General features: G+C 38.6%; 1 protein-coding gene and 1 pseudogene across 1 annotated transcript in view; both read right to left on the reverse strand.

The window, feature by feature from the left end:
* GALNT17 (polypeptide N-acetylgalactosaminyltransferase 17) overlaps window positions 1-16,373 on the reverse strand; it is a 408,494-nt gene that overhangs the window by 358,932 nt on the left and 33,189 nt on the right. The window lies entirely within an intron of this gene.
* LOC120591996 (uncharacterized) lies at window positions 7,148-7,266 on the reverse strand (annotated as a pseudogene).

Raw genomic sequence — 16,373 nt, forward strand, 5'->3', positions numbered from 1 at the left:
AAAGAGGCTCTTCCATTAAAAATACCAATACAACAGAAAATGAATAAGAGAGAAAAATAAATTTTAACAAGATTAAAAAAAAATTTTTTTAAACCAGGATTGATGAAAATGTATTTTGTGTCAGAAGCTCAAAGTTCTAGGAGCCAGCCAGGGGAGTGGTTGGGAACTATATTTTGAGAACCAAAATGCAACAGCTACCAGAATCAAAAACACATTAAGGAAAGTGTTGGCATCTATTCGCGAAAAGACGAAAGATGGCATTATAAAAATCAATCAAGATTAAAATGGGATTTGAAAGAAGACTACAAAAAAAAAAATGATAACACAATTAAGACATCCCAGAAATGAAGTCAGAAACAGAACCAGATCTGCAACACATCGCATCCATGAAACAATATTCTGAAGAATGAGAGAGAACTAAAGTAATCTAGGAGAGAAACAAAGCAGCGGCAATGGGGGAACCTAACCTTTAAACTGCAAGGGCACCTGGAAAAGCTAGATCAAGAAATAGAAGGAAAAAATGTTCTGGAAGGAAACAGTTCTCCTAGATTGCTTAAGAAGTTTGGAGAGGAAAGCAGCTAATGACACCCCTTCTAGAGACCACAGCAAAGAGGAAGACATTGTCTCTCTCCTAGGGAAAATGCCTTCTTAATGCGCTGAAAAAGGAAAACGGGTTGCATTTAAAGGACAGCAAATAAGCCTGTTCTATAGATTCTTAGACATTAGCAATAGGCATAAACCCTCAGAAATAAAAGCAGAGTCTTCCAGGTATTCTTTACCCTGCAGAGCTATCACTTCAGAGTGCCTGCGACAGAAGGACCTAAATGTGTCCAATGCCTAAAGGGATCATTTACTGCTCAACCCCTTACTGACAAATTTCACTTCTGAAATTACTTCAAAGTAGCAACTCAGTTTAAATGTCAACTCCAAAAGATAAATAACGGACACTAATGGGAAGGGCTGCTATACCTGAGGAATGAGAATCACGATCAATGAGAACCATACAAAGCGTGAAAGCAAAGACAAAGCTATTAAGAAGAAAAGAAAAACTGCCTGAATTTCTCAAAGTTTCAGCTCATGAAGGAAAGGCTGGGGATGAGGAGAGAGTGGAGAAACACAACTGCTCTTCTTCCACCAAGAGGATCCAAAATTGCTGACATTATGCTAAGTGAAATCAGACAGACACAAAGAAAAAACATGGCATGATCTCAATCCTTTGTGCAACCTAAAACAGTCGGAAATGTAGAAGCAGAGAGTAGAGTGGCAGTTACCAGGGATGCGGTTCTGGGGGAAAATGGGTAGATGTTGGTCAAAGGATACAAAGTTACGGTTATATAGGATGAATAAGTCTAGAGATCTAATATACAGCATGATGATATAGTTAATAATACTGTATTGGATTCTTGAAATTTGCTGAGAGAATAGATTTCAAGTGCTCTCATCACACACACACAAATGGTAACTATGTAAGGACGTGATACGTTAAATTAGCTTGACTGTAGTAATCCTTTCACTATGTATATGTATATCAAATCATCATATCGTATACCTTAAATACATACAATTTTTTATAATATTTTACAAACCAAAAATTGATGGTTTGAGTTAAGTGGTTAAAAATTTAAACATATGTACACAGAAATAGTTCTTGCTGACCAGTATGCTTCAGCAGAAAGAGGCTGATTACTTAAGAATAAAATAAGTAAGGGGGGAACAAAAGGAATAATACCATCGACGAACGGCCAGGATTCTGTAGTCATAATTGGAAAGAGATGTCGAAAGAACTATGAAAATGAAAATAAAAATTAGGATGACAGAAGATGATCCAAGTGTTACTCTAAAAATAAAAGAACTTAATTATTACCTCATGGTGGGAGAAGAAGTTCCTGACTAGATTAGTAAGCAAAATTTATTACTTATGAACAAAATGTGAACATCAGAAGATATATACAGATTTTTTTTTAAATTAAAAAGTAAGATGCCTAGATTACTGAGTGTATGAGTTAAAGTTCACTTAACAAATTATATATGGTCATTATAAAATGTTGAAGGCATACTAAGAACTAAAATCAAAAGAATGCTCAAACAATAAATATCAATAAAATATGTGAATAAAAACTGACTGCCAGTGTAGAGAACTTGATAGAATCTCTGTTCTAATGATGTATCAAAGAATCATGCTGTTAGAATTCAGTAATTTAGTATACTAAAAAGCAAAGACATGGATCTGAACAATATAATTAATAAAACTGAATTAATGAAGAATTAGAAATAAAACGAAAATAAAATGTTTCTCTTTTAAAAAAAAGAATAGAATAATAATTGGGAATAAACTATGTCTCAAGCACAAAGAAGTAATTATAGAAGTCAAATTTTCTGATCACAATATAATAAACACATGTTAAGAAAAGGCAGATGAAAAAGTTTTGAGAGTGACAAATAAAAATCAGATGTTTCTTTCAAAACTCTAATAAAACAGAATCCTGAGGTAAATTTCAATAAGAAACAGAGAAAACACAAATGTATAATATTAGAAAAAAGAAAAGTGCACAAGATGGAGAAAAGTCCTTCAAGAATGTTATGCACAATTATATAACACTAAATTGATTACTCTAAGGGTAATTTATGATTGTCTATTAAAGTTTAAAATATCAAGCCAATAAGAAATATAAAATGTAAAGAAATCAAAGATTGGGGAGAAAACAAACAATTATAAAAAGAAAGAATCTATACACACATAGACACATATATGCACAAAACCCTTCCAAATCTGAAAGCTCTATAATGAATTTTAATGAACATAAGAGTTTGCTAAGCACTGTAAAGTAATTCTGAGCATAGGAAAAACTGCATGTGCTATACTTCCATTCTGGAAGACATCATTCTGCAATCATAAAAATTTAATAAGGGTTTTATACAAAGGAAATTCTTCTACAATTTCATTTTTGAATGTAGAGAAAATATATTGAACATGGTACCAGTCCATTGAATTTAACCTTTTTCTCAAAAAAGAAATTCACAAATATAGAGAGGGAGAGAAAATATTTAGCAGCAACATGAGTTACATAGTCATGGATGTTTTACTTGATTCTAAATTAAAAATAGTAACAATAGCTCCCATTTATTGATCCTGTACCACTGTGCCAGCCACTTATCCTGTCCCAGCTCATATTCCTACCAAAAACTCTACAAGGTAAACCCTATTTTTACGTCCATTTACAAATGAGAAAATTGAGGCAGATAAACAATAAGTAACTTGAAGGTCACGGAACTTTCAAGTGGTGGAGCCAAATTCATACCTAATCTCTCCTCTCTCCTGTACTATCATAAAGAGTAATGAAGAGCCCAAGAGCTAACTCATTCTAGGCTTTATTATTATGCTGTATCTGGGGAATTTACTTACTAGTTGAGTTGTATGACATTCTATTACAATTACAAAATTGTTTAATTACCCACTGCCTTCCCCACAAGTCTGTCAACTCCTTAAGAACAGGGATTTTTACAGTTAAAACTAAACTCAAGCAAAACTCAGTTCAAAATGTCATTCCACCATTACACAACTACTATGTCACCTTGGGCAAGTGACTTAATCTCAGTAATTTCTGTGATAATTATGAGAGCTGATATGTGAAAAGCTTGCAGCACAGTCTTAGCACATAGGATTGTGTCAAGAAAATCATATCTGTCCAGACAATCCTAAATTATTATATAAACCAGAGGTTGGTAAACGTTGGCCCAAATCCAGCCCATAGTCTGTTTTTGTATGGCTCACAGGCTAAGAATAGTTTTGTACTTAAAGGGTTGGAAAAAATATTTGAAGAACAATATTTTGCGATACATGAAAATTATATGAAATTCAAATTTCACTGCCCAACAATAAAGTTTTATTGGCACACAGCCATGCTCATTTGTTTACTCAGTAACTATGGTTGCTATGACACTAAGGCAGCAGAGTTATGCAGTGGTAACAGAGACCATATGGCCTGCAGAGCTGAAAATATTTACTCTCCAGCCCTTTTCAGAAGAAGTGTGCCAAACCTTGACCTAATCAATTATCAGACAAAGGGAGTAAGTCAAGTAATTACAAATCAGTGATTTGCTTCCTTTGAGTACAATGTTACAAATGGAGATTGCATTCCTGGAAGCCCATATCCTACCATAAAAATATTAAAACTGCTTATATGAAGAGAGAAATACAAATACCTTATATATGTTGGATCACAACCCCCTCAGGAGCTTCCCAGGTGTGATCTGAAACTGGCTCTGGAAGGAGGGCAAGGAGAGATTGAAGGAAGAGGAAGGCCACTCCAGATTGGTAGGTAGCAGTTTCAGTAAGCAGGGAAGCATATATGAGGCTCATCTTGAGAAATCACAAAACCAGTAGATTTTCCGAACTTGTCCACCAGAATCTTAACAGCTTGTGTAGAGGCTTTTGCTGGGTTCAGTCACATACACAGGAAGACTTAACTGGTCTCAGTCACATATGCCATCCAGATGGTCTCAACAACACCTTACTGTCTCAAGGCTATGTCCTTGGGCAGCGTCTAGCCTGCGGAAGGCAAGCAGAATGCACATTCGTAGGATAGGGGAGAGGGTAAAAAGCTTCCAATTGCCCAGGTCCCGGTTCACAGATCAACCAGTGGTCAAATCCCCCAACAATATGATTTTACAAGCATTTATTATGTCAACACAAACACAGTTTGAAAGCTATGTCATATGTTTCTTTGGGGTGATTAGTCTGTGTGGGTGAGTCTGGCTGAGGCCTTTTGTTTACAGTAATCTATGGAGGGGAAGCTCCTTCTCCCCTGATCGATCTCCTTGTGGGAACAGGTATCTGCTGTTGTTCTGGGGATCATCCAAAATTATGGTCGTGTGTCCGTCTCCTAACCTGAATGTATACCAATGGCTCTAAATATGTGTCTGGGATAAATGCCTAAGCAAGAGCAATGACCAGACAGCCTTCTTCAGTGAACTTTGCTCTTCATTTTAAAAAGATACTGATGGCTTAGCTCCAATGCCTCATCCTGTCTTTAGGATAAAGTTCACACTCATGAATACAGCGCATAAGGCCACCAAGGACTGGTGACTAATTCTCGGCTCGCTTCTCACTATCTCTTCCCTAAACTCCAGGCACCAGTGACACTCACGTGGCATATTGTTTCCTGCCTCAGGAAGCCCCTGCTCCGATTATCGACCTGACATGACATGTACCCTACCCTATCCCACCGCCATACAAACCAGCTTCCATCACCCCTACTATCCGCTTAGCCTGATGAATTCCTTTTAAGTTCTTAGTGCACATCAATGGAATAATAAAATAGGGTATCGGTCTTCCACATCACTACATTTGGGGGAAAGGGATGAATAAAGAGGATTTTCTCCATTAAACATTAGAATATGTTCAAAACAAATATATTATTAACAGTTAATAATGACTTAAAGCCAAGCCAAGGTCACTGAGGTAGAAGAGGTATTCCAGAAGTAAACCCAACTTTCAGAATTAAGTGGGAAAATAAAATAGAATGTAATATACATTGTGACAGAAGCCAAATAACGAAGTGGAGAAAAGTTAACTTAGATCCATATCCAATCTAAATTTAGTGGCAAAATGGCAAATATAACAAATCAAACATAAGAAAAACCAGAACGAAACAAAGTAACATTTTTCTCCCAAGTAAAGGGTTTTTGAAGTTATTGTAATAGAAAAAATTTTGAAGGAAAGATAAATATGCATTCAATAAATATCTGAGTTCTTAGCAGGTGGTTGTTATTATTACATGTATTTTTATAAATATATCAACTTTTATGAAGCCTAGAAAACCCTAATTAAAGGGAAAATAATAGCACTGGAAAACTCAGACATAAATATGATTAATACTCAAACAAATAGTATATATAAATACCTCAAAGGAAAAACATTCCAAATGGCTCCAGCGTAAACATGAACATGGGTGTGAACAAAACTCCTTTAGTAAGTCAATTACTAAAAATGATTTTAATGTTTTAGTAATTAAAAATGCAAATCAAAACAGTAGGCACACTCTTAAAATTTATTAAATTGGAAAAACAAAAATTTGTTAAGCCCTATTTTGGCAGGAAGATAAGCAAATTCTCTCAATTTTTCAGGAAGAAATTCTGACTAGTTTTATCAAGAGTAATTAAAAATATAACACCAAGAACAATAACCCAATCACATAAATGTATGTAAATAGTTCAAAAGAAGAAAAAAGAATCTGCTTGGGTTTTTTTTTCTGTAGATAGATGCTAGGAATAGAAGCATTTAGGTTTAAAAAATAGAAATGACCTAATATCCAGCAATGGGAAATGGAAAAGCAATAAAGGTATATTAAACCGTGGACTATTACCAAGTCATTACAACCGTGTAGGAGCAAGAAAGAGCATTTGCCAAATAATGTGAAGAGAGAGAAGTCGAAAAAATTGAATATCCATAATGACTAAACCACGTAAAAAGCCCCATGTGTTTAAATAAAGAAGGGACAAGGATAAGGAGAGATGAAAATAATTCAGATATTTTAATAAAAGTTCATAATGCAAATTTTTAAACACTTTTACAGGATGAAAGAGACATCGAGCAAATATGCATGGCTGAGATGAGCAAATATACCATTTTAAATCCTTCAGAGCCAGCCTCTAGGAACCATTCAAGCAGTTTATACCCAGAGATGTGCAGTCACTTGAATTACCCCACCTAGCCATGAAGGCCAAATAGTACCCGGTCAAAGGTCCCCGGGAAGGTGCTGTAGAATTCACAGGGGTGCTCACTAACGGCTATTAGTACACAGTGTAGGTAAACTCATTATCATTGCAAGAATGTCTTCTACATCTTGCACAAAACCACTGGCCAGGCTTACTAAAATACACATAGGTCTTATTATTTTATATTATTTTTATTTATTTTATTTTATTTTATTTTATTTATTTTATTTTATTTTATTTATTTTATTTTATTTTATTTTATTTATTTTATTTTATTTTATTTTATTTATTTTATTTTATTTTATTTTATTTTATTTATTTTATTTTATTTTATTTTATTATTTTATTTTTTAGGCACGGCAACTCTTGGTTGACCTCACAGATTGCAAGGATCTCATCACCTTACAATCCCTCATTTTTTTATTTTTTATGCCTACAGCACCTGGTCTTCCTAAGTGGCCTCTCATCCAAGTACTAACCAGGCCTGACCCTGCTTAGCCTCTGAGAACAGACAGGATCGGGCTTGTTCAGGGTAGCATGGCCATAGACTACACAGGTCTTTAAGATAACCATCTGTCATTATCTATCATCAAAAGGCTAAGAAAATCTTCTTTGGAAGAAAATGCTTTTCAAACAAGGTATTAGGTTAAAGACATTTGTGCCTTTTCTTAAAGAAATCAACAGCTTCCTCAAAACATTTTCTGAGGAAATATATATTTGTGGAGAAGCAGCAGTATTAATCCAATGACTTCAACTATTAACTCACTAGAAAGAAAGAAATGCCCATTTTGCTTTAAGGAAGACAAGACTGAGTAGTTTATATTACAGTACCATAAACCTCTTGAGAGCAGATGCCATGGTCTTGATTTTGTTTATAACTCTACAGCCTACCTGCACATTATGTTGTGTGGGTGGGTGGGCAGGTGGGTGGATGGGTGGGTGGATGGCTTGATGGGTAGGTGGGTAAGTGGATTGCTGAATGGATGAATGGGTAGATGGATAGGTGAATGGATGGATGAGTAGGGGGACAGATGGATGAATGAATGAATGAATGAATGATTATGAATCCTAATCCGTAAAGATCTACTCAAACCACTTACACATATGAATGGGTTACAAAAGTAGGAACAGTGGTGTTCTGAACACAAGCCAAACAAGAGAGCAAACAAGATACGTACACAGTCAGCCCAAGAAAAAACAAATGGATCATTTATGGGATCTTTCAAAGAAAAAATTCAAGATTTCTTGCCTTGTAAATTAAACTTAAACTCTTTGGTCATTTAATCAAGATAAAAGCAGTATAGTGAATGCCTGAATGAGTCACTCCTGACAAAGAAAACAGACATCTCTCAGTCAGAGCCAACTTTGCGCAGCAGAAGCTGCAGTCTAGCAGAGGTTTCCGAAACGTGGCTGAGATGAGCAGCATTAACGGTAACTGGGAGCTGTTAGGGAAGGCAAATTCTCAGGCCCCACCCAGACCTATAAATCTGAAACTCTGGGAGTAGGACTGTCAATCTGTGTTTAAACGAGCCCTCCAGGTGATGCTGAACCAGCTCAAGTGTGAGAATCCACACAGCCAGCACATAAAAGAAAAGAACTCCACACTTAGTTTTGACCCATATTTCCTTTAGGAGGAGGTAGGGTAGCAAAAGAAAGTTTCTCCAAAGGAAAACACAGAGACCTTTTGTATGAAATGCAGACGTTAAAATTCTCTTGATGCTGTAATTCCCAGCCATACCACCAGCAGAAACCAAGAGCAAAATAGTTTGCCGATCTTAGGTACAAGCCTATCTTCCCAAGCTACATAAGCTAGAGTGTGGTTAATCATGAGGCTCTTCTTTCTTAGAGTTCTGTGTTCTCATTAATCACTCACTGGTAGTTCAGACACTCCAGAGAAAATTCTGGAAGTTCAAAGTCCTGTGGCTTCCTCTCAATCTCCTTCGTACAGGGCTAAGTTTAATAGGTATATTCAAGATCAAGAGAGAACAAGTAACATAACACAAAGGACTAAGAAAATAATAATAGAAAACTGAAGGTCTTTCCTGTCTTGTAGCAATGCCCATCTACTCATCACACTCATTTTGGTTAGTTAATGCTTTTGGATAGGAGAGCATAAAATAATTAATATTTGTTGAAGACAACATGCTTATTTCTCACTTACCCCAGACCACACCCATTTGAAGTTGGTATTTTCATCCTTGTTTTATAGATGAGGAACAAGGTTATAATATGTAAGCAACAGTCTCAAGGACACATGCTATTAAGTAACATAACCAGGTTTTAACCTGTCTTCCGGGTCCCAAAGACCACCCCCAGGTCAACGATTCAGTAGGAGGACTCACAAAACTCAACATATAGTCATCCTCATGGCTATCATGTATTCGAGCAAAATCAGCAAAGCAAAAAGTCACACGAAACGAGGTCTGGAGGAAACAAGACACAAGCTTCCAGGGTTCTCTCCCAGTGGAGTTGCACAGGATGCACTTAATTTCCCCAGGAAGGAATTGTGATAGCACACATGAAATATCTTCTACCAGGGAAGCTCATTAGACTCAGTGCTCAAGGCTTTTATTATGGGCTGGTCACAGAGGCCTACCACATACCAAAATTCCAGACTTCCAGAAGGAAAGCAGGTTTAAGGCATAAACCATATAATTTAGGTTTAGAGAAAACTTAATAGGTATATTAATAGGTACATTAAACAGTTTAGACACAGTGAGCCACTTTTATCAGTTAGGAAACTGCGGGGAACCTTCCTGAAATCCAGGTTCTCAGGTGCCAGCCAAGGGCCGATCTTGAAAGCAGACCTCTAAAGACAGCAGTCTCAGGCCTGCAAGGTTACGCCTTTTCTGCGCACCAAGCTAACCAAGTGCAAAGCCTCTTCTTGTTCCACTTTTATGCCAGACATAAACTTCTTCCTCAAACATCTCCCTAAAAAACCAATGAGCTTTGTGGCAATTTTAAAATCTGCACATGCCTAGAGTCCATGATTTCACTCCCCCGTGTCTGGATTTCCCTTCAGAACTAGTCTTCGGTCAGCAAAATCTGTCCAACTGTCTCAACTGTACCACCGGATTTTAATTTATGGAAGTGACTGACAACAGAGAGGCTAATGCCCTTAGATTTTATTACTTGCATTTCCCAAGGGAAAGGGGCAAGCCACACCACACAGGGCCACCTGGGGTCTATCAAGTTGGTCGGGAGACAGAAGGAGTGAGACGAAAGCTTAGGCCAGAACCTTTATTGGGAAAGCAAGGCAGGGCAGGTAAACAGCTTAGGATGGACTGGTCCGAATAATTCCAGCATGCCTGGGGTACAAGGACTGTCCCACCTGGCTGGTACCTGGCCCTGGGTGATTTAGGGCAGGGGCAATATTGACATGGTATGTGAGAGTTAGCTAAGGAAGTGGGTCAGCATGGGCTCTGGATCACAGGGATGTAAACCACTTTGGCCGTTAGTTTGGGCCCAGGATTAATGGCTGCCAAACAGATATAGAATCTGAGAAAACAGACCATCAACCCATTGTGTGTCCCCTGCCCTTGATCTGGCCTACCCTGTCAACCAGCCTGCTCCTCCTCCCACTAATACATGGACGGTGTTCAGCGCAGTGCCAGGCCAAAACCAAGTGTCAGGGTACATTGGCTTATCTGTATTATTATTTTATGGCTATTTGTTAAATAATGATTAAGATCACAAGCTCCAGAATTAGACAACCTAGGTTCATATCTCAGCTCTGTCACCGTAGGTGCATCATTTAAAGGTTTAAGGAAGCATTCGTTTGTAAAATGGGGTTAATCATGGTACCTACTCTACAGAGTTGTTATGAGGATATAATATGGTAATGAATGTAAAGTTCTGAGCAGGTGCCAGACACAGACTAAGTGCTCAATACATATCAGCTACTACTACCTCCCCATTCGCCCCCTCAACCCCAAGCCAGAGCTGGACAAACACAACTGCACATAAACTCACATCCCAGGGACCTGCAGAGAGAACAACAGTCAAAAGCTGTGGCCAGTAGCCATTACAGTGTCTCCAGACAGCTACAGGGACAGACGGCTCTTACCCATCTCTTGATCTATTTAATTTCTTAAGGACCGTCCTCCCATAGAACTATACAAAGCTGAGACAGCGCTGGCCGCTGAAGGGTGCTAGTGTGTTGCTTATAACTCGACCAACATATCACTCTTCAAGGGAGTAACTAAAATGGAGGAAACAAGTTGTTTCAGGTAATGAGTAAAGCTTAGAACTGGAAGGAAGAAAGATCATATCCAAGAACCAACTTTACAGATGAGAAAATGAAGGTAGAGGAATTAAATGACTTAGCCATGACCCACAGATAATCAGAACTCTTCCTCAGTACCCAGGATGTCACTCCCACCATCTGTAAGCACTATGCCAGTGGCAGGCTCTGTTCCATCACATGGATGAATCTCTACATCAATTTCTCTTCCCAAAACCTACTTGTCCCTTCTCCTTCCTCCAATTCCAATATTGTGCCTTCCTGGGAATAGTGTTATTTGACCTCGTGGATCCAAATCTTTTTTTGTAAAGATTCCATATCCCTTTTTCCAAGGTGGGAAAAAAATTCCCTGAAGTATCTTATGACAAACCAAGAAATCTGCAATTTCAAATACCTATTTAACTAGGCCACACAGTTCAAACTAAGCAATCTTGGACAAGTTACTATATATACTTCTGTGACCTTCAGATTCCTCATTTTATAAAATGGGCATCATATCTGATAAAAACTACTTCACCGGGTTATTTTTATTAGTGAATAAGAGTAGACACAAGAATGCTGTGCATCTCAAACACCACATTGATAAAAGAAGCCAGTATGTTTTCTGTCAATACACACCAAAAGAAATGAAAACATTATTCCTTTTTTAACTGCACATGGACCAACAACACAGTATTTTATTATTCTTGCTATCTCTGTAGTAATTTCTCAGCTTTTATTCTTTCCTTTTATAAAAGGAGCAAAAGGAAATCAAGAAATAAGTTTACTGCTATTTTCTGATGTGAATTAAACTCCCCATCCAAACACAACCAGAATAGCCAGCAGCATATGGGTCTGTTTTCTCAATCTTCCTCCTCAACCCTGGGGAAAATCAACCATATGGCAGGAAGGAATCAGCTGGGTGTTGCAATAAATGGGGTCCGCCCTGGTCTTAAGCTCTGAAGGAGAAAAGACCATGGCATTTGTAAAACCAGAAATGATGTCGCTATTGACATCCTTCTTCCAGCTCTGCTCCACCAACTGAGCCAAGAAAGTGGGGTGGGTGTTTACATCAAAAAAGGCAAAGGGGGTATTGGTGTACAATCTAATTCATGTGAACAATTAAAGTAGATGATGATTACAGACCAAAACATTCTGTCAAAGATTCGAGGGGTACACATGCCACTTATTCATCCAAGCTCTCTGTAGGAGAGGCTATTAAATGCCCAGGAGGTTGATAGCAGTGAGCGGCTTAGCCTCTCCAGCCACCTCAGAGACAGAGACAAGCTTGGGACTGAACTGCACCAATCGAGAAGTATTCTGAGCATGAGGAGATACCATTCCACAGCCACTATCACGGCTAAAAAGGAAAATGACTGACAACACCAAAAGTTGATGAGGATGAAGAGCAACCAGAACCCTCATATGCTGTTGACAGAAGTCTAAATTCGTACAGTGACTTAATAAAATTGTCTCATAGTATTTTTAAGAGTCCAACATACACCTACCCCATGAGAGTAATTCCACACCTTGGTATTTATGCAAGAGAGATTAAAACTTAGGCACACAAAAGTATTATAAGTAGCTTTATTCACAATAGCCAAAAATTGGAAACAACCTGGATGTCCATCAGTAGGAAGATAGATTGAAAAAAAGCTGTGACCTATCCATATAGGGACTACTACTTAACAAAAAGGAACAAAACTCCTGGTAAAATAACATAGATCGGGAGTCAGCACATTATACCTGTAGAACAGCCACCCGTTATTTATTGTAAATAAAGTTTTATTGAAACCCAGTTGTACCCAGTCATTTGCATATTGAAAGAGACCTTGTGACTGGCAAGCCTAAAATATTTCCTATCTGCTTCTTTAAGAAAAAGTTTGCAAACCCCTAATGAAGATAAATGCAAAAACATTATGCTGAGTGAAGAAAAGAAAAATAGAAGGAAAAAAACATGCTCTCTCTCTCTATATATATATATGATTTCATTTCTGTGAAGTTCTAGAACAGGCAAAACTAATCTACAGTGAAAAACGTCAGAATAGTGCTTATTTCTGGTGGAGTCTTCTGATGTGGAGGACTAACTGAGAAGGGGTACAAGATAATTTTCTGGGGTGATGGAATTGTTCTATATATTGGTGGGGTGTGGGCTCCACAAATATATGCAGTTTGCCCAAACTGATCACACCGTACAGTTAAGATCTGTGCATTTCACTCTATATGTAAATTACAACTCAATTTAGAAACACCAAAAACAATTTTTTTCAAGAAACAGAAAGGCAGAATCTTAGCTCTAAAATGGGCCCTCTTTTTCCCTTTGGAACTTTGCATTCTTAGCTTCACATTTGAAATCAAGTTCAAGCTCATCTTGTACCAGATGCTTTTTCTTAATGACCAGCTGTTCTAATGACCAAGCCTCAGGCCTCTTGGGATTCCTCAGAAGTCTTGGTTTTTAAGCTTATTTCATCTACAGGCATACCTCAGAGATATTGTGGGTTTGGTTCCAGACCACTGCAATAAAGCAAGTACTGCAATAAAAGGAGTAGTGATCTTATAGCCAGTGGAGGGTCTTTTCAATTTGTAAAAAACACAACATCTGTGAAGTGCAATAAAGCAAATAAAACACAGTATGCCTGTAGTCTTTGTTCAACAGTCCTATGGGACATGTCCAACACATAAAAAGCTCAAAGCGAAGATGCTCTGGCTGAGGCAGAGACGAGGCCAGGCCAACTCTTCTCCCAACCCTCCCCCAAAGACATTTCTTGAGGGGCCTCCGCAGAATATGGCCACAGCATCGATAACCCACTGGACACACTGCTTTCTCCCTGCACTAACCACTGGACACAGTGACTGGTCAGCTCTTATGAACAAGATCTCTCCCAACGACCTTTCTCCAACTGCCCCTCCTCTCCAGTAGCTGAGACTACAGACCATCTCATCAATCTCTCTGGTGCCTACACATCAGGTGTGCTACCCCATGGCCTCTGCTGGCAGACAGGTCTGAGTGAAGGATCATGAGAAAAGCTGTCATCCAAGGAGCTTCAAACCCTTTTGTATAGACTTCCCCTCTATCTTGCATCAAAACCTCATGTCTTTTTATCTTCAAGAGATATGGGGCATGAATCAAAACACACATACTTAATTTACACCTAAACTAGGCTGCCCCTCGGAAAAATCTACGTTCTCACTCTTCTCAGGCCCTCTTCTTGTGAGATACACTTGTGCCCAGTGATGTATCCAAAGCTTTGCTGTCAACATTTCAACATACAGTGATGTGGCTCTCAACAGGCAGCACTGTTCCAGCCATTTTGCAAGATGGACCCAGAACTGCAACCTATTTGCAGGTGAGCATCTCCTGACTTTTACGTACAAACCATACTCTCAAAAGAACAAACCATACTCTCAATTCCACAGTGGAAAATGGACAGGGGGAAATTATATTAGGAAACAATTTTTTATGGCTTCTTTAAAAACAAAACTACTGAGCAAAACTGATAAGAATGATCTAAATAAGCAAAGTAGACAAAAGTGAGCATAACTCAGGAGAGATTTCTACCTGCCCTGGCACATTTCTCCATGTTTTTATCTCATATCTTCTCCTTGAATTAATAATTTTAAGGTATTCACTAAGACTAGGAGATGTCCTCCTTCTTTTGTATTTAGTGTCTTCTGACACAATGGGTGGGTCCATTTGTCAGAGATTTGAGCTTTGCTTTTAAGTATATAATCCAAAGAAAACAGGAAGGGGACCTCGGGAGCAGTGGTAGGGGCAGCTGTCTGCTTGTGTGTTTACCTTTAGAGAGGAAAAAAAGAAAATAAGAGAAATACAGGCTCTGTCTGAGGGAAGGAGACGTAGGCTGCAGCAAGCCCCAGCTTTCCTGAGTTAGGAAAAATATTTATTTTCCTACTATAGCATCAGTCTCGACTTTCATGACCAGGTAGGTAACAGAGTTTGTTTGTACAGGCCCCAATTCCACTTTCATTTTGGTCCTGGCTAGGGAAATCATAGCTATAAATCTCTTCATTAAGGTACTGAGTTTGGAGTTCTGATGATATTAGGCTGATCATCCTCCTTTCCATCATGCTTCTGAGGCTGATGGGTGCTCAAAGGCAATGGAAAATGTAAAGTGAAATGTATTTGCTGCATGGGGCTTACGATCAAGCTCTGGGCGCCCTCCCACCTGCTAAGCACAAAGCCAAAACGTGAGGTCTTACACTCTCTTAAAATATGAAAACATGGAGTGCCCACAGGAGAAGAGCACACATGGCAAGGTAGTTGGACCCACCCCAGGAAGCAGGGCCCAGCTCAACTAAGGGCTGCAGCACCAGGGAGACGAAGCAAAACAAGCCACACTCTCACGCACAAGGACCTAGCCCACCATAAACCTGGCCCTGTCCTGGAGTCTAACCCAAGTAGATAAGTGTTCCTTCCTCTTGGAGAGGAGCACGTGGGGAAAATGGAGAGGGATGCAATTTTAGCTTCTGGTTTTAAATAACAAAAGGAAATCAGCTGGAAAATATAAATCTATTGACGTAAAAGACCCCCAAAAAAGCAGAATTCTCTTTGTTTAAAAACCGGGGTTGTGCACAGTTGCTTTTACAAAGATTGCCATTTTTGGAGAACCTAAATAGAGTAATTTAAATTTACCATGAAATTATTACCGTCATTATCTAATATATCTCTGTGATTCAGAGAGCACACAGGAATCTTGCATTATCTTAGAGGTTTTTACTATGAAAGCAACAGCCCTAACAGCTCACTAACCTTTCCTAAGCATTCACTCCAGGCGGAGCCTGCGCTTCATAACCGCTTCTCTACATGGCACGGTGACCCTATGGCTGACTGCTGTTATAATCCTCATCTTGAAGATAAAGAAACTAAGTTATAGAAAATTAGATAATTCTCCCACGTCCCACAGTTTGTGTGGCAGGCCGATTCCAGATTCAAAACTCTAATGCACTGCCTTAAACTCCCTCTATTTTTTCTCATGCAATTTTTAGCACTGCTGTAAGAGTTAATTGAATTCCAGTTAACACCAACTGACACCATTTGCAGGTGTGGCTATACATAGAATAATGTAACATGGGTCTGTAATACTACCCACCATACAGGAAAGCCAGAAAGGAAAGTAAGTGCACGAGCCTTTTAATGTAACCGGCTGTTTTCCATCTTGAGAGAGTGAAGAGAATTCTAACAGCTGGGCCAGAGAGGTGGCAATTTTAGTCAGAGATGGCAGTCTCTAACCCGACAGAGCCCGTCCTAAGATGGTAAGTTTCTTATTTGGTTGAGCTAAAGATGGGGAGGACTTACCTGAGGTAAAGCGTGTGTCATTAAGATGGAAATCAGCAGAAAGTCTGTGTCTAATGATCAGCTTTCTACATAGGCTTATGGGCCAGAGCTGGAAAGGCTGCAAGCTGAGAGAGATCAAGT

Source organism: Pteropus medius, unplaced genomic scaffold (assembly GCF_902729225.1).
Source record: "Pteropus medius unplaced genomic scaffold, Ma_sr-lr_union100, whole genome shotgun sequence".
In the NCBI taxonomy this organism is placed as follows: domain Eukaryota; kingdom Metazoa; phylum Chordata; class Mammalia; order Chiroptera; family Pteropodidae; genus Pteropus; species Pteropus medius.